The sequence below is a fragment of the Leopardus geoffroyi genome, chromosome A3 (genome assembly GCF_018350155.1).
Source record: "Leopardus geoffroyi isolate Oge1 chromosome A3, O.geoffroyi_Oge1_pat1.0, whole genome shotgun sequence".
NCBI lineage: Eukaryota > Metazoa > Chordata > Mammalia > Carnivora > Felidae > Leopardus > Leopardus geoffroyi.
In genome coordinates this window covers 105,987,034-106,007,915 of record NC_059336.1, presented here as the reverse complement: position 1 = coordinate 106,007,915, position 20,882 = coordinate 105,987,034, and the positions used below count along the sequence as shown (strand labels likewise).

Here is a 20,882-nt window from a genome sequence, read left to right as displayed (position 1 = left end):
CCCTGCTGCATCTAGACAAAAAATTTCTCATCCATCCTTGGATGGATGCTTGTCTTTGGCAATTCCACTGCACCCGAACATCAGAACTCCCCTGTGGTAGGTAGCCCCCCTTCTTATAGCTCAGTTGATTCCCCCACCCTGGTATTCATGTGTAATCTCCTCTTCAAGCGAGCAAGGACCGGATTTAGTGACTTGTCTCTAGCAAGCTGAATGAAGCCGAGGTAATGAGATGTCCCTTCCAAGATTATGTTATTAAAAGACGGTGGCTTCCTTCTTGGGCTCATTTACTCTGAAGGAAGCCAGCTGTCATGGTGTGAGCTGGGCTAGAAGGGGGCCCACATGGCAAAGCACTGAGAGAGACCTCTTACCAGCAGCCAGAGAGGAACTGAACCTTGCCAGCAGCCGCAAGAGTGAGGTTAGAGGCAGACCCTCTCCCAGTCGAGTCTTGAGACTATGGCCCTGGTCACCTTGATGGCAGCCATCTGAGACACCCTCAGCTGCACCTGAATCCTTTGCCCACAGAAACTAAGCGATAATAAATGACTATTGTTTTAAGCTGCTAAATTTGGGCTAATTTGTTAGGCGCCTTAAATGACTAATACACCTACCTTGGCTCCTCCTCCACACCTGAAAATCACACGTCCTTCAATCTTGGCTCCTCCCTGAGATAATCCTGTGCAGCCAGGTGTAATTTACAGCAATCTTTACGTGGGGTTTCTATACCATCAGCCCCACTGCTGCCTTTAGCTCTCTGAGCTCATCCCAGTCACCCTGGCCTCCTTGTTGTGACTTGAACGCACCAGATATGCATCCACTTCAGGGTCTTTGCACTTCCCCAGGGCTTACCCTCCCTCCTCCTTAGAGTCTTTGTTCAAACATCACCTTCACAGCTAGGCCTTTCTTGACTAATCTGCTTAAAAAGGAAATCTCTTCCACCCCACCCCCAGAGCTTCCTACCCACCCTCTTCCTGCTGAATTTTTGCCATAGTCTTTGCCATCATCTAGCATACTACATCTTACTAATTTTATTTCTTGTTCAACCCCTCTCTCCCCTAGACCAAAGGCAGGGATTTTTGGAATTTTTGTCTGTTTCGTTCGCCCCTTCATTCCCAGTGTCTAGAACCCTGCCTGGAACATTTTATAGGCATTCGATAAAGACTCACTGAATAAATTAGTGAATGGGATAGTTCTCCCATGTTCTTTAAGTTTATTTGTTTTGAGAGAGTGTGTGTGTGCAAGCACAGAGAAGGGGCAGAGGGGGGGTGGAGAGAGAATCCCAAGCAGGTTCTGTGCTGTCATCTCAGAGCCCAACACAGGGCTTTAGCCCACGAACTGAACCATGAGATCATGACCTGAGCTGAAATCAAGAGTCAGGTGCTTAAGTGACTGAGCCACCCAGGCGCCCCCAGTTCTCCCATTTTCTAACCACCTACTACTGTCTCCTAAATACATATTGTCATTAGTCCTCCTGACAACTCCACAAGGTTGACATTATTGTTTTTCATTTTACAGAACGTAAAACCTGAGGCCAGAGGATGCTGCATTATTCAAGGTCCTGCAGCTAATACGTGGGAGTACTAGGATTCGACCCTCCTACATTCACTTCTCTACACTTCTTCCATGGCACTGGCTAACTGTTTACAGTTAACCAAGTGCTTTCCAAAGCAATGATCTCATCTAACCTTCACGATAACCCTGCGAAAAAGGCATTAAAATTATTATCTCCATGTTGACAGAGATGGAAATCGAAGCTCAGAGAGGTTAAGGCATCTGCCTTAACAGAGCAGAGCCAGCACAGAATTTCTCTGGCTCATTAAAAAGACATTGACTGAGCCGCTTCTGGGTGCCAGACACCATGAATAATAGCACCGGGTCCCCCTCAAGGCCTCTGGTTCTCCACTCTCCCCAGTCCTGTGGGGCTCTGTGTTGGCCACTGCAGTGTGGTGAGTCCGCACTCAGGGTAACCACAGACAGAAGATATTTGTAAATGTCAATTTGTGTTGTTCAGACACGGCCTGAAGGCGGCTGATCTGAAGGGAGACTGACAGGTGAACACTGAGGTCTTGGGGAAGGGAACCAGAAGAGATGACAGAGAAGGGGACTTTTCAAGATGGAGCCAGAAGATGCATTAAGCCAAAGGAGGTTGAGGTAGCTGAGCTTTTTAAAAATCCTCTTTTATCCTTATTCCTCATTCCCATCCCCCCCGCAGGGAGCCACGTTGAGGCATTTGGTGTATATGGATCTCTTGGTTCATGCCTTTGCAAAATGCTTAGCTTTCTTTTGGGGCGTTCAGTCTTCTCCACCTAACGCAAATGTTGTACAGCTCCCTCTGCCTTTTACTCACCCGCTCAGCACTGTTTAAAGATCCATGCATGTTAGTGAGCGTACATCTAACCCCTTGCTTCTCACTGCGAGGTAATACTTCATGGCGTGTAGCTACCACCTCTTACTATCCACCTCCGCGAGGATGACCCCCACCACAGCAATACTGTCGCGCACGTCCCTGCCACACCCCGCCCGGGCCTGTGTGAGTGGACTGCTGGCACATAGGGTAGAAACATCTTCATTCAGTAGCACCCGCGTGCTGTCCTGATACACTCCTACCAGCATGGCACGCACGTTCTTGTACCTCATACCCCTCCCAGCACTTGGTTCCATCCAGCCTTCCAATTTCCACCAGCCCGATAGCTATAAAGTTTATATCTCATTATTTCTTTAATGCGCCTTTCTCTGATTATTAATGAGTTCGAGCAACCCTTCATTTGCTTGTTGGCCTTTTAGGTTCTCTTGAGTGGACTAATCGGATCTTAAGTGGAAGGAGGGAGATTAGTCCACAAAACTGACCTGGATTCCTGGAAAAGGGGGAAGGGATGGGAGGTCTCCAGGCATAGGAACCACAGATGCTCAGGCAACACTTCGAACTGGAAAAGGCTTCCAGGTGAACAGTATGGGCCTCAGCCATGGGGTTTTCCTTGAAAACCATCTTTTTTTTTTTTAACGTTTTTTATTTAGAGACAGGGAGAGACAGAGCATGAACAGGGGAGGGGCAGAGAGAGAGGGAGACACAGAATCTGAAACAGGCTCCAGGCTCTGAGCTGTCAGCACAGAGCCCGACGTGGGGCTCGAACTCACGGACCGCGAGATCATGACCTGAGCCGAAGTCGGCCGCCCAACCAACTGAGCCGCCCAGGCGCCCCGAAAACCATCTTTTTACTTTCTTCAAAATACAGGACAGAATGTAGAAAACAGGCTGGCTCAGAAGGGGAGAATGGAGTTGGCCAGGAAGATAGAAGCTGAATTCAGTCAAAGCATATGTCCTGGAAACTTAAATTGGATTCTGCTAAAAGGAAGCATTTCAGTTATTTTAAAAGACACAATCAAGAGACTGAGAGGCAATCCGCAATGTGAGAAAAGATTCTTGCAGAATAAATATATGACAAAAGACTCAGATCCAGAATATATAAAGAACCTCTACAAACCAGTAAGAAAAAGACAAACTGCTCAATAGAAATATGGGCAAAAGACTTGAACAAGCTCTTCACAAAAGAGGCTATACAAATGGCCAACAACCATATGAAAATGTGCTCCGACTTCTTCAGGAATCAGAAATACAAAGTGGAACATCAATTTGAGTTACCACTATTACACCCACTAGTGTGGCTAAAGTGAAAAAGAGAAGCCAAATGTTGGATGGAACACAAATTGGCATATCCTCTTTGGAAAGCTAGTCAACAATATCTTCTAAAGCTGCTCCTTGGGCATGTATAAACCCTTTGCTCAAAAATTCCTTCCTAGGTACATATCCAACAGAAATGCATTCTCCAAAATACACACACAATAGTGCTCATAGAGTCACTATCCATAACATACAACAACTGGAAACTACCCAAAGACCCCTCAACGACTGAATAGATAAGTAATTGTAGTATATTCACATAATGAAATAATACACAGCAACAAAAATTTAAACAATCAGGGCACTTGGGTGGCTCAGTTGGTTGAGCGTCCTACTCTTGATTTCAACTCGGGTCATGATCTCATGGTTTGTGAGTTTGAGCCCCACGCTGGACTCTGCACTGACAACAAGGAGTCTGCTTGGGATTCTCTTTCTCCACCCCACTCTTCCCCCGCTCGCTCTCTCTCTCTCTCAAAATAAATAAACATTTTTTTTAAGTTTAAAAAAATCTTTCATGGGAACCAGTTGCCTCACTCTGACACCATACTGACAAATCAGGCATAGGAGACACACAGGAGGGGGGAGCTGGCAACAGGCTATGGAAACATCACATACAAGAACAGATGCTGGGGTGTCTGGGGCTTAGTCAGTTGGGCGTCAGACTTCAGCTCAGGTCATGATCTCGCAGTCCATGAGTTCGAGCCCCACATCAGACTCTCTGCTGACAGCTCAGAGCCTGGAGCCTGCTTCGGATTCTGAGTCTCCTCTCTCTCTGCCCCTCCCTGGCTCATGCTTGGTCTGTCTCTCTCTCAAAAATAAATAAAGATTAAAAAGATTAAATAAAAAAAAAAGAACAGATGTTCACCCTGCTTTGCTTTGTGAGCAGAGTACAAGTGAGTACACAGTCAGTGCGTACCTCGTGAGATTTCAGAGAACAAGATAGGAGTGTCCTAAACGTGGGGAGGGCTCTACCAAGAACCAAGTGCTTTGTGTATTTTATCCCACTCGTGCCCCTCCGCAGCTGAGTGAACTGAGATCCTTATAGGCAACATGAGTTGCCTGAGGCCATACTGTCTGTAAGTCCCAGAGCTAGATCTGGTCCTCGGGTCTCCTAGCTTAAGTTTCCTTCTCTCAGTCCACATTACCAGCTTGATCTGAGCCACAGCAATCAGGGGAGCACCCCCCCCCGCCCCCGCCCCAAGGAGGAACAAATTACACAGACATTGAAGGATGGAGATGATTCGTGAGAGCAGACAATGGAGGAAGCCAGAGCGTGTGCTATGGCAGGGAAATGCCAAGTCCAGGAGCTTACAACCTTATCTGGAATTCAGCTTCCTACAGAGGAGCTGCTGGTGGTTCTCTCAGGAGACAGGCAGAAAGAATGACCAGGGGAGTGCAGCTGACCCACCCCCGCCCCAGCCCTCGTTGTCTTGCCCCTTCTGTAAAGCCCTAGAAGTCTCTCTTCCCAAAGGTTCTCTGTGCCCCCAGATTTATTTTGCTTTCTTTCGCTAAATCAAACTTTATCAGACAGTTTTACTATCAGCCGTTAAACCAAAATGTGTTTGTGCAACAGTAAACACCTTGTTACTGCAGGGAAGGATTACATAAACAACAGTGGAGACGAGGCCTGACTCACTGTACCCAGGAGCCCGTGGCCCTCAGTGGGGATGGAGGAGGGCAGACTGGAGGGCACTGCGGGGCACCTCGGAAGCTGAGGGCAAGGGGAAGGGTCCGCACTCTGCTCTGGGGCATCTGCTTTCACCAGAATGGAATGGCTGGCAACCATTTCTCCAGTCAGAGGCTGACAGACATGTCCTCTAGAGATCCCAGAAGGTACACCGACCCTCCCCAGAGCGCTGGGGCAGTAAGCAGACAGGGAGGGATGGCAGAAATGCTAGGCAGGAGGTGGGGGTGGTTGGTTTTGGATTAGAATCTCATGAGATGGGTCAGGTTGGGGGCTGGATAGGGGTGGAAATAGATGAAGGCCGGAAGGAGTCAAGAGAGGAGAGGAGGGAGGGCATGTTGTGGAGACAAGAGGGTAAGGAAGATCAGGGCAGTGGGGCCACCTGCTCGGGACTGAATTGTTGGCCAAGGAGTGGAGAGACAGGGGCCTCTTTTGGCGTGATGGAGGCACAGGTGTTTAAACCAGCCTTGGCTGAGTGGCAGACAGAGACGCTGGGGTGTGTGTGCCCAGAGGCAGGGACCTGTGGGCAGAATAACCAGTGAGGCTGCCCCTCTCACTGGGTCTGCCCAAGGCTTTCCCTCCAGATGCCCTTCTCCCTCCCCTCTGTACACTCAAGACCCTCTCTTCATGGCTGCTCGCCCAGCCAGAGTCATGTGGCATAGGCTGTCTAAGGGACGTTAAGACTGGATCTAAGGAGGCCCCAAGTGCTGGATGGAACCCAAGGGAAAGTTGGAGAGAAGATGAACAAACAGTTTACAGGGTTTTTTTGACCCTACTAGACACCAGGCACCATTCTGGGATCTTCTACACCACAGACACTACTTTGAGTCTTACACTCACATTCTGGAACAGAAATTATCTCCATATACCACATTGCCTGTTCACATTAATGACCTTATTCTTCTTATGCCACTACTACGAACAGTTATCATTTTATTGAGCACTCGCGATGTGGCCAGCATCCTGACCATATTTTTCCATTTAATCCTCCTATGTAGTTTATGAGACAGGCACCTTCATTATTCTTTTTTATAAATGGGGAAACCAAGACTCAAAAAGGTTGAGTTACGTGGCTGGGGTCACACACCTAGTAAATAGCCGAGTCAGAATCGGAGCCCAGAACTCTCTAATGCCAAAACCTGCGCTCTTCTTACCCAAATACGTGCTAAGGAAAGAGTCTGGAGGAAGGGGTAGCATGATGGGGGGCAAGGGTGGGGGGAGTGCAAGAGGTGGCATACACGCAGAAGGGTTGGCCCGGGACACAAGGCACGTAGAAGCCTCTACTGAAGAAGAGAGAACAGTCATCCGCTTCACTCATAGCCCAAAGCAGTGGGGTGCTCCTGGGCTGGCATGACTCTAAGCTCCTTCCTCAGAGACTAGGATGTACTCTCAGGAGCCCTGGAAGCCTCTGGCCACTGCAGGCTCAGAGTCCTAGGCACCGTACCAGCTTCCTGAAGTCCTGGCCCGAGCTATTTGAACCGTAGAGGCTGTATCTCCCACTTCCCTCCAGGGTCCAGATCTCAAGCATCCCCTCATCCCTTTCTTTTGGCCTTCTTTTTTTTTTTTTTTTAAGTTTATTTATTTATTTTGAGAGAGAGAGAGAGAGAGAGATCCAGGGAGTGGCAGGGAGAGAGGGAGAGAGAATCCCAAGCAGACTCCAAGCTGTCAGCGTAGAACTTGCCTGACTCGGGGCTCAAACCCATGAACCATGAGATCATGACCTGAGCTGAAACCAGGAGCCGGATGCTTAACGGACTGAGTCACCCAGGCGCTCCTTTCCTTTGGCCTTCAAAGCTATTCCACACGTCCTTCATCTCCCCACCACCATCCTACCTCATCCCTCTACCCCCTACCGCACACTGACCTATCTGCCAGGCCACAATCCTAGAGCCTGAGGCCACACAACAGAGACCTAACCCCTGAGGTTGGTGTCACTTCAGAGCCCTGGATCACTGGGGCTGTAAGTCTTCAAGTCACCACAGTCTTTCTGCCCAGGTCCTGAGTACACACAGGCCACTGACCTCACTGACAATCCTGTCCCTTCTGAGGAGACCAGGGAATCCAACAAGCTTGGATCCTGGGGTCTGGAGCCATGTCTAAGGCCACAAATCTCAGGACTCCACTTAGCAGAATCATAAGGTAGCATTCAAGGGGACAGGGCCAAGGTCCCATGCTTAGTTTAATGCCTTGGTATCACTGTCTTGAAATTCTTAATGTTTTGATTTTTTTTTTTTTAAACAAGGAGCTCTGGGTGTTGATTTTGCACTCAGCTCTGCAAATTGTAGAGCGAGTCCTGCCCAGCAGCACTAGTATTCCTATGGCTTGGACCCTCTTCTTGGGTTCCTTGGGCCAATTTCAGATGTAGGAAGCCTGGTGTGGGCAGGAGCCCCCCAAGCTGGACACTGCTAGCCTGGAAGGCAAATCAGGGCTAGCCCAGGAAAGGGCAAAGATTGTTCTGTGGAGCTCTGTAATCTGGGGCTCCAGAGACAGCAGGAGGGGAGGAGAGAAGTTGTCATTTAGGGAAGAAGGTGAAAGAGAAGAGAGACGGGCTTCCAGAAGCTGCAGCCACGGGAGCCAGGAAAATGAAATAGTCAGAGGTCCGGGAGCTCATCTCCAGGAGTCCTGGAACCACAGCAGCATGGCCAGCTGCAGGCACAGGGTTCCAGGCAGCATGGCAGAGAGTTTAGGCACTTCGGCTCAGGGCTGGTGGTCAGGGTCCAAATCCTACTCTGCCACTCATTAGGTGGGATCCTGCTACATGCAAGCTGGGTTTCCTCATTTGTAAGATAAAAATAATACCTATTGTGCAGAGTAAAAACTAGAGACAATGTAAGTACGGAACAATTTCTCAAATGTCTGCCACATGTCGGGCATTGTAACAGACATATGTCCCTTGGGAAGCCTCGTTTAATTCTCAGTGTCAACCCATTAGGTGGATATTAAGGCTTCGAGAACAGATCGGTGTCCAGGGTGGCAAAGCAGGTGAGAAGCAGAGATGAGGTTTAAAGCCAGTTCTGTGGTTCTGTGAGCCTGGTGGGTGCTATCACCCCTCTCTGTCAGGCAGCATGGCACTGAGCTGGGGGAGTTGTGTGTGGGATCTGTCAGTAGGAAAAGTATTCCAAGAGTAGATGACATAAAGGAGGTTCTTCCACCAACTATCATTTAAAGTCCCTCTTTTGGAAAAAAAAAATTCCTTTTTCTAAAAGGAAAAGTATAATTAGAGATCATCTATGCTGTCTCCATGGAGCCCGCCCCACCTCCCCACCATCCGCCACCCTGTCTGAGACAGAATTGAATAGAGGCCGCCATCATGTCTGCAGTGAAGGATGCTGGGATGCCTGCCAGCAACCCGGTCTCTCCCATAATCCCATTGCACTTACTGGCTTTTTTTCTAATGCTTTATGGAAGTATAACTTACATAGTGAAAGTGCAAACTTTGTTAAGTATGTAGTATGATGAGCATGATGAATTTTCACAAATCAAACACACCCAGGTAAACAACATCAAGAAACAAAATGTTCACAGCATCCCAGAAACCCTTCTGCTGTGCCTTTGGAATACCTACCCCACCCCATCCCCCAAAGGCTAACTTCCAACATCACTGGTTAGTTTTACCTATTTTAAAACTTTATATAAACGGAATCAAATATCCTTTGTGCTGTCTGGCCTTTTTGTTCACTGTTATGTGTGTGTGAGTCACTTATTTTTTTCCAGGTACCTGATGGCAGTTCATTCATTCACATTGCTGTATAATATTCTTTGGTACAAACATGCCCTAGTCTACTTCTTCTCGGCATTTAAGTAGATTTCAATCACTTATAGGTTTTAAATGTCTTATGATTTTGAATGGCTTTTAAAGGTCAGGCTCTCCAAAAAACTCTAAAAAGTAAGGTTATGTTTCATTATGGATGAATTTTGTTAAACAAGGATGGTGAAGATTTCCCTGGTGCAAAAGCATCACAATTGGTTTGTGTGATATTTTCACCTCCAGTAGGAGTCCTAGAGAAATCATCATTTAAAACATCACTTGGAACAAATACATGGGTGAATTCTACAGACATTCCCTTGAATCTTCTCTTAGAACCATTAACAGTTTGAAGAGAAGTGTAGAGATTCACGTTAGTAAATTATTTTTTGAGAGAGGGGATGAAAGAGCCTGAGAACAGAAAAGTTTTGCATGAAGTGTCCCTCACACAAAACAAGGACTGGGCAGACTCTTTCCATTGGCAAATGCTCGTCATTTCTGCCCCCCCCCCCAAATTAGGAGACACAAATGTGACTTGATAGCTGAAACAATTTCCCTCTCTTCTATTGCAATCATGAGAAGAGGGGGAGAGAGTGACATATATAAATGTAGTAAATTAGTGATTTCCCTTGCCATGAATTCCCCCACAAAGTTCTCAGTTGCCATAAATGAAGGTATTTATATTACTGAAAATGCCTGAGAACTCATTTGACCCTATAATATCACTGAAATTGTAATGGCTACTCCAGATTTGTTTTTTTTTTTTTTTCTTAAATTTTTTTTTCAACGTTTATTTATTTTTGGGACAGAGAGAGACAGAGTATGAACGGGGGAGGGGCAGAGAGAGAGGGAGACACAGAATCGGAAACAGGCTCCAGGCTCTGAGCCATCAGCCCAGAGCCTGACGCGGGGCTCGAACTCACGGGACCGCGAGATCGTGACCTGGCTGAAGTCGGACGCTCAACCGACTGCGCCACCCAGGCGCCCCAGGGGCTGACATTTTTAATTGCTAAAGGGCTGCACTGAGAATACTGAAAACAACGAGGAGTATTTGAAGATAAGGCTGGACTCATGCGCCCAGATGACACCAGGCTATGAGCAGGAGGAACCTGATTGTCCGATTACCTATGACTGTGGGCCAACTTTGCCATTTCAAAAAAAAAAAAAAGAAAGAAAAAGAAAGAAAGAAAGAAACAACATTTTTAAATACATTTTAAACTTCTTCAATTTATTAGGCAAAAAGATATTTTCCCCTCGTTTAAATCAACGGTGTGTTTAAGTGTAAATTCAGTCTTCTGAGTGCTTGCCATTGGAAGGGCCTGAGCTACTTTTTAATTTTCTTTATTTAATTAAAAATATCCAAGGGGCACCTGGGTGGCTCAGTCGGTTAAGTGTCCGACTTCGGCTCAGGTCATGATCTCGTGGTTCATGAGTTCGAGTCCCACGTCAGGCTCTGTGCTGACAGCTCAGAACCTGGAGCCTGCTTCAGATTCTGTATCTCCTTCTCTCTCTCTGCCTTTCCCCTGCTCACACCCTGCCCCCCTCTCTCTCTCTCTCTCTCTCTGTCTCTCTCTGTCAATAATAAATAAACATTAAAATGTTTTAAAATAATAATAATATCCAAGATGTTACCATTGAGGGAAACTGGGTAAAATAGCCCTTGGATATTTTTCTGCAACTTCTTGTGAATCCATAATGATTTCAAAATTAAAGATTGAAATAATAATAATAGCATTAAAATAGTAAATGGCCCTGTTGGCTTGGAGTTGGATTCTTTTAAGCCTGCCTTTCAGGCATCATCTGAGTGCTCACAGGACATTCTGAAGCCATTGAGCTGGAAACCTTTCCTTTCCATGAGTTTGTTGTCATTCCAGTGGGCAATATAGAAATATAGCCTCCAAAAAATGACTCCGAATTACAGACATTTGCAGCCATTCGAGACTTCAAGTTTGTAAAACGTCTAGTTTCCTTCCATTTGAACATTTCTGAAGGGGGAAACAACCTTTTGGAAATTTTTCTCTCCAAAAGTGATTACAGTAAAAGCCCTGGTACACTTTGGTTCAATTTACATCTGGGAGTAGATATTTCTTTCCTTCCATAACTATGTTTATAACACAAGTTTAGAGTTTTGTTAACAAATGTTCACTTAGGCAGTCTGAGTTTGCAACTGGCAGGACAAAAACATTTCTGAATATTGAAAATTTGCTAAAAACTGTCGAAAACCAGTGCCATCTTTTTATCTGGGGGCCATTAGCAGGGGATAGCCAGGAGACCCCTCGGAAGCCCCCAGGTGACCCCTTCACTTCATTTGTCCTACAGGAAAAGATTCTCAAGTGCCATCCATGCACAAGGTGCTGGGCCCACAGCCAGGAGCAACAATTAGGTTGAGGGGCCATGTTCCGCTTCTGGCCCCCACCCTTCAGGCCAGAAGTCAGATGGTCTTCTGTCAGTCTCCCAACAGCAGATGCAGATCAGCAAAATTCACACAAGCAGCTATAAAAACAAGAGTTTCAATCTATAAGATGAACTTGGGATTGATGCCTCACACCCTCATCAGGGACCAGAAGACTTTACCCCCCATCCCACACCACCACGTGGGTGTGCAAGTGCAAGGAAGTGGTTAAGAGGAAGGCATCTGAGAGAGATCCCAGCTTCCTGGGAGCAAAGCCTGGCTGTCACTACCTATGTGACGTTGGGCCAGTGCATTAACTTCTGTGGCCTCATTCTATCATCTGTAATGCCCAGATAATAACAGTTACCTGCATCATTAGTTGTTGGAAACATTAAATGAGATAATGCATATAAGGGCTCACAGGAACGTTCTCTGTTACTGTTCTCTGAGTGCTTAGGAAGTGTTCTCTATTAAGTCAAATTAATCCCCAGGAGGCTGCTTGGAGGGCCCAGAATCAGAACAAAGGGCAGTCGAGGCAATAGTTCCCCTTCACTCAGAAGATATCAGTGAAACACCCCTCGCCCCCAAAATAATGGACATTCTCTGGTCACAAGGCTGCTCTGCTCTTTACATTCTATGTGTATCTCCCATGGGCCAGGCTGGAGAAGCTTGACACGTCTTGCTTTTCCAAACCCCTCTTTCTCCGTGAACGACCTCTTGTCTGCTGGCCCATTTTTTTCCTTCTGTTTAAAGTGCACTGAGATTGTTCTTCCCACAGTCCTGGCAGACATTATATCTCTACCCCACCCCCACCCAGCCCAGTGTTGATTCAATTAGAACCACTCTCCAAACTCCGGCTGGGGCGCCCAAGGTCAGAGCCCATGTGCAGAAATCACATTACCTTCCCTATGAATCACAACCCATCATTTCATATTGGTGTCAGCAAGATTTAAATCTTTCAATAACAACTACCCATGCATTTTACAGTTGTATAGTTCCTGCTTTCTTTTTTTTTTTTTTTAAGCATAATTAAGTTTAGGGCACATGTAATTTTATTTTAGGTTCCATTAGTTTATTTGCCTCTCACAATGGAAACTGTATATGTTTGCGTATTTTTTAAACATGACAGATAAACATGCTGAGGTAGCCCATGTTCACTCCTTTGATCTCAGTCTTCTTGCTTAGCTTAAAGTCAACAACTCCCATTTTGAACATGATGTTTTCAGATGACTGGCTTTGGAAACTTCCTGGCCTGGGCATGTAACTATTGACTTGACATTTCCCCTCCGGTTGCCAAAAGCACCTTACATTCAATATATCTAAGACTAAACTCATAATCTTACCTCCCACACTAGGCCTTCTTCCAGGGTCCCTCATCTGAATAACAGCACCTCCATCTACGTATCTGGACAGGCCTGGAACCTAGAATTCATTCTTGATACCTCCTCTCCTTGTCTGCCATATGCAATTTATCTCAAGAGTTCAGCTCCTGAACATCCCCTGAATCCATCCACTTCTCTCCATCTCAGATGCCTCAACCTGAACCAAAGCCACCTTTGCTTATGAGTTAGATTATAACAATAGCCTCTGGACTGGTCTCTCTGTGTTCCTTCCTGATTCTCTTATTGATGAAGGAAGCACATTCCGTTTTCCAGATTGTCTAGCCGTGATTTCCAACTGTGGTACACATCAAAGCACCAAGCGCCCTGGCTAAAATGCAGCATCCAACTGTGGAGATTCTAATTCATTAGGTGTGAGTGTAATTCCAGAATCTGTATGTGTAACAAGTACCCTCAAATGATTTTGATGTAGCTAGCCTGTCTGTGAATCGACCTTTGGGGATCATTAGCTACAGCTCACCAGTGCCATACCTGACCCATTTTAGAGATGACCAAGTATGTCTCCGGCGTAAGTCAGGGGATGAGTACCTCTCTGACAAGCATTTCTTGAGCCCCTACTGTGTGCCAAGTTGTTCAAGCACTAGGGATACAGGAGTGAATAACACGGACAAAAATCCCTGTCTTCATGGAGCTTACCTTTTGGTAGTAGTAGATCAACAAAAAGAAACGAATGAACAAAATATATGAATGTTACATAGCAGTAAGTGCTATGGAGGAAAATAAAGGAAGTTGAAGGATGCGGGGGGAGTAGAGCTGTGGAGGGGGGTGCAGGTTGTCATTCAGAATAGGCTACTCAGGGATGGCCTCCCTGGGAAGGTGGCAACTGAGTAAATACCTGAAGGAGAAGAGGCAGATAAGCCACTCAGATAAGAGAAGAAGGGCTTTCCTAGATGAAGTCTAAAAGGAACAAGCAAGGCTTGCTGTTCTAGCATCCTTCAGAGGAAGGATATTCTCTGCAGAGTACATATTCAGCTTCTAGTCCTCAGCTCCAAACTGGGGAAGATATTCCCAATAAAATGTGGCATTCTTCACCTCACTGTCATTGCTCAAGTATCCCCTCTGCCTGAAAACCTCTCCGGACCCCTCAGCTTTGAAGGCTTACCAGTTCAGCCCTTTTATGCTCCACTATATCTGAACATCCTTCTATCACGGCACCTAAGATACAGCACCTAAGATACATGGCACCTAAGATACTGCCTTTACTGGTTTACATGCTTGTCTCCCCCATCTCCACAACCAGACTTCAGGCTGTGGAGCTTTATCTGTGACGGTATCTTCAGTGCCTCGCAAAGAATCGGGCCAGAGTAGGTTCTTGACAAGTGTCAAGTGCAGAAAACGAAGAGGGAGGGGAGGAGGGAGGTGGAAGGAAGCAAGACCTAACTTCAGGTTAAACGCCAGGATGGGTATTACGCAGCGGGAGACGGACAGACCAGGATTTCTGCCAACCAGTCCTGTGGGGAGTAATGCCCTCATTCTCCTACCATCCCTCAGTAGCCTCTCTGGGATATTCCTTCAGGTGCAGATGAGTGATCGTAAGATGTGGTAATCATACTAATAGCTGTCACCTGTCAGATGTGTGCTCTGCACCAGGCACGACACTAAGTCCTTTACATGCGTCACCGCATTACGTTGCTTAATCCTCATAACAGTCCTGTGCGTTAGATACAGTTATTATCTCTACTTCACACGTAAGGCGTCCAGTGTCTTGCCCAAGGTTGCCCAGCTGGAATGAGTATTCAAACCCAGGGAGCAAGACACCAGAGCCCATACGCTTAACTTTTGTCCGAGTCAACTGAGCAGTAATTTGAAGGGAACCCAAGTTCTGGGCTGGGAAGCTGGGGAGAGCAAGTGGAAAAGAAGGGGGGAAGGACAGTTTGGGCCAGAAGAGAGGCCTGCGGTTGGAGACAGAGGGTGGGTCTTCAGAGTAGACAGAAGCCCGGGGCTTCAGAACCCCCAGAGTCCCCTCCGAAGCTGAGGGGCTCTTTGGCAAAGCTCTCTCCAGAGCAGAGGAAAGGAGGCTGAGAACCCCGGAGGGAATTTGGGGGGAGGGTGACTAGACCTGAAACTGGATTGAATGGGGATCTGGAAATCAGGAAGTTCTGAGGGGGGATACGTCTCTTGAGCTGGCCACAAATGAGCCTGCGGTTGTTCAGCCCACTGAAGCCTGCCCTGGGGAAGGTTATCAAGGCTGCCCAGTGGCCGGGGCCACGTTGGTGCACAGTTCCAGGGACATCATTCATACTAGGCTGTAAGAGGAGCGTTTTCCACTGGGTCAGCAGGCCTGAAGGGAAGTGTGTTCAGACCCTCTGTCCACATGGCTCCCTCACCCATCCCAGAGTTCCATTCTGCACAGCAGCTATCTGTCCCCCTCCATCCCACCCTCATCCTACATGCCCCCTACTCCCAAGAAAACCTTCCTTCCACTGGTTTCTTACGCCACCTGAAAAACAAAATTTCACTACCGGGAGATTGGGGCACAGAACCCTGGCTGGGTCCAGGGAGAAAAGACGCCCAAGAGGTGACATGGAGAGAGGTGAGGGGTCCAGCTGGAGCCCAGGCAGGGCCTCCGATTCTGGAAGCTCTGTGGAAACTTGACACCAAGGCCAGGTCCCGAGCCAGGGCGGGGGAGGGAGTAAACCATCTTCCCGGAGCAGGAAGTGAGGGAGAGAGTGAGCCGTGAGCTGGGGCAGCGCTCTGTTTTCTTTGGCCTCTGCCAGCCCCGGGAGGGAGAAAGGCAAGGGAGGAGGATGGGGCTGGTGGAAAGATCCAGCCTTTGTGTCCTACCTCCCCCAAGAGGTGGAGGCTGGAGGAAGGTGGGGGTTGGGGTGGGAGATATGCAAGATTGCTGGGGCCAGAGAACCCTGGAATCAGGTGAAAATGTGGGGAGTGGCAAGGGGTGGGAGGGCCCATGAGCTGGGAGCCCTGAGCTTACTGTGTTGGAGGGCTGGAACTAAGCAAGGAAGGTACAGTGAGTTCCCTACATTCTCTCCAGCCTTGACCCCCCTAGGGCTCCCCAAAAGGCCCTGACCTTGTGCACCCCACAGAGCCTTGAGGGGGAAGATGTCATCCTAAGAAAAGTTCTGGGCTTGTGCAGGCCAGGGCAGCCCGCCTCCCCCTCCACCAGGAAGCCGGACTTGCAAAGCCCCTGTGTGTCTCCTGCGTCTATGCTGGGATGTAGTCATTCTATTCTTGATAAAAAGCCTTCCCTTAAGGGCAACTCTGTCCCTAACCCAAATTTTCCTGGGACCTCCATCCCAAATGTTGTCCTAATCCCAAACTTAATCCTAACACCCATCTCTAACAGGGGCCCCAAACCTCAACCCAAACACTGTCCAAAAATCACTAAATTTAATCCCATACCTGCATCCTCATCCAAAGCCTTGCTGTAGCCCCAACTCCACACTCCCACCCTGATCTATGGAAATCAAATGCCTGACTCACACAGAGGTGTCTGTGGTGGGGTGGGAATTAACAAACAGCAAGAGTTAGCATGCATTAAGCATTTATGAGGTGTTAGGCACTGTAATAGGCTCTTTCTCTGTATCGCTGTATTTAATTAATACCAACCCTATGGTATTACTGTTACTACCATTTTACAGATAAGAACATTGAGGCTCAGAAAGATCAGGCTAGTTACCTAGTAAAGTGTCACCGGTCACATTTGGGACTGGTGGAATCACTGCTCCCATCAGGAACATTTCACAGGGTGACTTTGGAGCCTTAACAGGGATGTCCTCTGTCTGCATGGGGAACACTTTGGCTGCTCTAGAATCCAAACCAGATAAGATCCAAACCAGATCTGCTCTACCAGATAAGATTCAAATGAGGGTCTCTGCTCAGATATTGAGTGAGTTGGCTCTGAAGTCACAGAGCCTAGAAACCCATTGCAGAGTGACATAAGAATCATAGCAGGGCTGGGAAGTGTCTGATCCAGGAGAACAACCCCACACCTGGTTAACTCCCGGCAAAATCACTGAGGATTCCATCACCACGGCCCCCACCCCACCACTTTGGGGGTGCACTTCCTGATCAGTCAAATCTTAACTTGGGCTCAACTGATGCTCTGATACATCCTGGGGAATGTGCCAGGCAAAATGCCGTTCTAAGTCACAAGGTCCCAGAGCCTTCTAGAACACAGTGAGGGGAATCCTCAATCAGGACAGGGATGACAGCCTTCTAAATGGAAGTGGTTTGTCGAACACACACACACACACACACGCACTCATAGATGGGCTTGTTCATACACTGATATACAGTCCCATTCAAGACCTCTCCGGTTCCTTTTCTCTGCATCAAATCCTACATTTTCTCTAGGCCAGTGAGGGAGACCGGAGGGGGCCCACCTCCCTCATCCTAGAAGACCTCACTCAGAGGACACTGACCTGCAAAGTTCCCAGGCCAGCAGATCTGGGCCAGTCCAGAGGAAAGGTATCAGCTCTCTGGAGTCCTCTATCCCTTCCTGAGTCAGGATTTGTGTCGGAGTTCTTATGAGCAGAGTGTCTGTCCAACTATGAAGGACTACATGAAGAAATGCTCAGTATGCCATACACCCCACCCCACCACTCTCCGACAGTCTTGAAAAGGCGACCCAACCAAGGAACTCTGGACACAAAGAAGCCTGATTGGAGGCCAGCTGGGATGCCCAGCCTATATATCGTCCAAGGTGCTCTGGCTTAAAAGCCAGAAGCCCTCTCATGGATCCTCCTGGCCTATAAACACAGAACGTGCTGGCTACAAGAGCCTTGCCCCTAGTGTTCCATGTTGACATTACCTGGAGCCTTTCCAAACCAGTCCCGGGACCCCTGAGATGGCTCAAAGCCACCAAACCCAGTTCCATCTTGGTCTCCCTCCTTCCACACCCCACATTTAGCTCCCTCTCATGTGCAACATGAGTGTTCTTTCTCTTCTGCCACCATCTCATCTGTCATTTGGGAGCCAGAGCCTGGAACCAGTAGCAACAGTAAGTATATTAGCTGGGGGAGGAGAAGGGGCAAAAGGCATAGATAGAGTAGAACAAGGGAAGGGAGAGGGCTTGGGGAGTGAGGTGTGAGGCTCTGGCGGGATCACTCCCAACTTTCTCGGCTTGGAACCCAAGAGCCAGGAATCCATGACTTCAGAGAGGTGGGAGCCAACGCCTTCCACTGAAGCCCATCAGAGCACCTCCCCTGGGCCTGGTGACATGGGGTCCCTCCCCAGCCCTCCCCTAGAAACTGACAGCATCTGGGGCTAGGAACCCACCATCCACAGATCCCCTCCAGATTCCACAGATGCAGATAAAAGTCAGAATAGAAATAACCAGCTCTGAGAGGGGCGGATGCAGATGTGGCCATCAGAGCCCCAGATGTGGCTTAGCCATGGCTGCTGCCAGGGCTGCTGTGGCTGTGAATAGGAATGTAGACCCAGATGGGGATGGGGATGGGGATGGGGGCAGGGGTGGGAGGAGGGGACAGTGCACAATTCTGTGCATTCTAGGCTCCAGGAGCGGTGCAGCTCTGAGCAGGAGAGAGGTCTAGCATCTGACTTTGTGAAAAGGCTCAGCCTGGTCCCGGGGAAACTAGATTCCTACAAAGGAATACTCCACCTTCGTCCACCCAAGACTCGTTACACTCTCTGCCAACCCCTGCTGCCTCTCTTCCCTGGGGCCTCCAGCCACAGAATCAGCTTCATCATTGGGACCCTTCTCCACTGGTGGCCCTACGGTTCTCCTTGGGCATCTCCTGCCATAGAAGGGAGGGCAGCAACGTGTCTCTGGCTCCGGGAAACAGAGGGAAATGTCAGTGTCAGCCCTGCAGGTCAGCCTCTGTCCTAAAGCCCTGCTAATACCCAGCATTCCGGGCTCCATAAAGATGAAGGGGCCCATGGCCCTGCTCGGGGGCCTCTGCACATAAACACCCCCAATGACAAAGCTTCCTACACCATCACTCATGAGGCCCATTTACTTCCCACTTTGTTCTGAATTTTCATCTCGGGAGGTTTGCAGATCGCTAACAGCAGGAACTTTCCAGAAGTTGCAGAATATAATCGGTGCATTCTCAGCCTTGCCACTCTCAGAGCACCCCAGGCAGCGGCCTGCCAGTGAGCAGAGGGGGTGGGAGGCTGAAGGCAGCCAGGAGAGTCTAAGTAAGAACAGGCCATGGAGGACCACCTTGCCCAGCCTCTACCTCTGCGTGAGTTTAGCCTGCATCCCAGCCAGCCCCAACCCCGGTCCTATTTGTGAAAATAAGGAGATCAGCCCACACTCAACTACTCTGGGAAGATTAGCTATCACAACACAGAACTTCTCTCCTGGGCCGGAAGTTTGTCTTTAAATATACCCTGAACCCCACCCACTGCAGAATCAACATCGCCTCTGCTCCGGCCTCCTGGGGAGGGGAGGTGGAGGAAGACAGCCTGAGCCACAGAGTCAGGATTGCCAAGTCCCCTGACCATGGCACTTTTCTGGGTGGAAGTCCTAGGACCAGGTTTCCCAGGGTCACTCTGTCCCTTTGATGATCTCTAGGGATGGCCTGCTACATTCACCACAGGAAACTCCGTCTCTTTTAGAAAAAAGACTTCTTCCAGTTTCCTCCAAAGAGCCAAACTAATACCTCCTGAGCGCCTACTATGTGCTTCACATGCTCCAGCACGTCTCATTTCATCTTTACAACACTGCGAGTGTGGAAATACCACCATTCTTTTAAAACAGAAGGCAACAGCCTCAGAGAGGATAACGTCAGAACTTCACCTGAGGTCACACGGCCAACAGACCCCAGGACAAGACCAGAACACAACCCAGGCGGAGTCTTCAACCTGTGCTTTCTCCTCCATGTCACACTCCGCCAGGGAAGACAGGAAGCCAGACTGAATGGGCAGGGAAGAGTGGCAGAGGAAATGCTCCTGCTGTCACTCACCTGGCTGCCTTCCTGGCAGGTTAAGCGGCAGGACATCACACATCGACTCAGATCTTCCCACAGCCTGGACACAGGGTTCCCAGCAGCCAAGCAAGGCCAACGAGGGGCCAGAACCATTGCCTCTCCCTCTTCCATCGGAGGAGAGTGAACAGCTTCCAGAGTTCTACCCGGAATTACAGATGGATAAGGATTGCCAACGTCACATGGGTTTAAGTCAAGGCGGACTCCTGGGAAGAGAGGCGATCGTAGCCGGTTTTATAAAGAAATGAAATTCTTTGTGCAGCGAGAAGGAAGAAGAAAACCCCAGAGCAGAGAGGAAACCGATCAGAGGTTGGAGAAGTGGACTGGCCACCGTGGGGAAGGGTGGGGGCCCCAGGAACGACACACTTTGTGGGGTTCAGCAGCCCTCTGTAGTTCTCCCATCCAGAGCTCAGAATCCCAGATCCCCAAGGGGGCTGCAGCAGCCCTCCTCATGCGGTCTACTCCACATTCCTCACATTCTTTACGCTCAATTAAGGAGAAATAATCAGGGAAGCAAGCAAGGCCGCAGCCGGGCAGTCATGCCCCACGCTGGCGGAATCACGGCATCATGTGTGCGGAAACAGCCCCCCTCGGCCCAGCCAGACCGGACCTCAGACGAAGTGGCTTTGGCGGGGATGAAGGAGGCCAGCAGCCAGGACAAGGGTGTCTGTCTCTCTGTGCTCCACAGAGACAAAAGAGTGTGGGGGAAGTGGGTGGGGGGGTGGGGAGTGGGATCAGGACAGAAAAGAAGATGAGAAGACCAGGTCAGAAGACAAGGACGGTGGGCAACCAGAAGGCCTCAGCTGTCCATTTCTAAATCACGTCATTGCTCTACTGAAATCACAGCACTGTGTTGCCATTACCATCCGCCATCGTCATCAAACGCCCTTTGAGACCCTCCCAGATGCTTCAAGTGTTCTCTTTCATCAGTTTAGTGGCAGGTGTTGATTAAAGGAGTCATGGGACTAGTACCTCTCTGTGGTGGCCAAAATATACCAGCATAGTCTGCACAGGGATGCCATTCTTCACCCCCTTGGAACGTGTATGTTATTTCCTCCTCGTGGACCCACCAGG

The 20,882-nt window shown here is 48.7% G+C and overlaps 1 long non-coding RNA gene across 2 annotated transcripts in view; it reads right to left on the bottom strand.

The window, feature by feature from the left end:
* Positions 1–20,452, bottom strand: part of LOC123581191 — a 45,334-nt gene extending 24,882 nt beyond the window's left edge. The window contains exon 1 of one of the 2 annotated variants that reach the window (XR_006703655.1): positions 19,788–20,452. This is a non-coding gene — a long non-coding RNA (uncharacterized LOC123581191). Of the gene's footprint in view, positions 1–608; positions 1,162–19,787 lie in introns of those variants that run through there. The other variant, XR_006703656.1, reaches the window with a different exon arrangement.
* Positions 20,453–20,882: the final 430 nt, after the last annotated feature.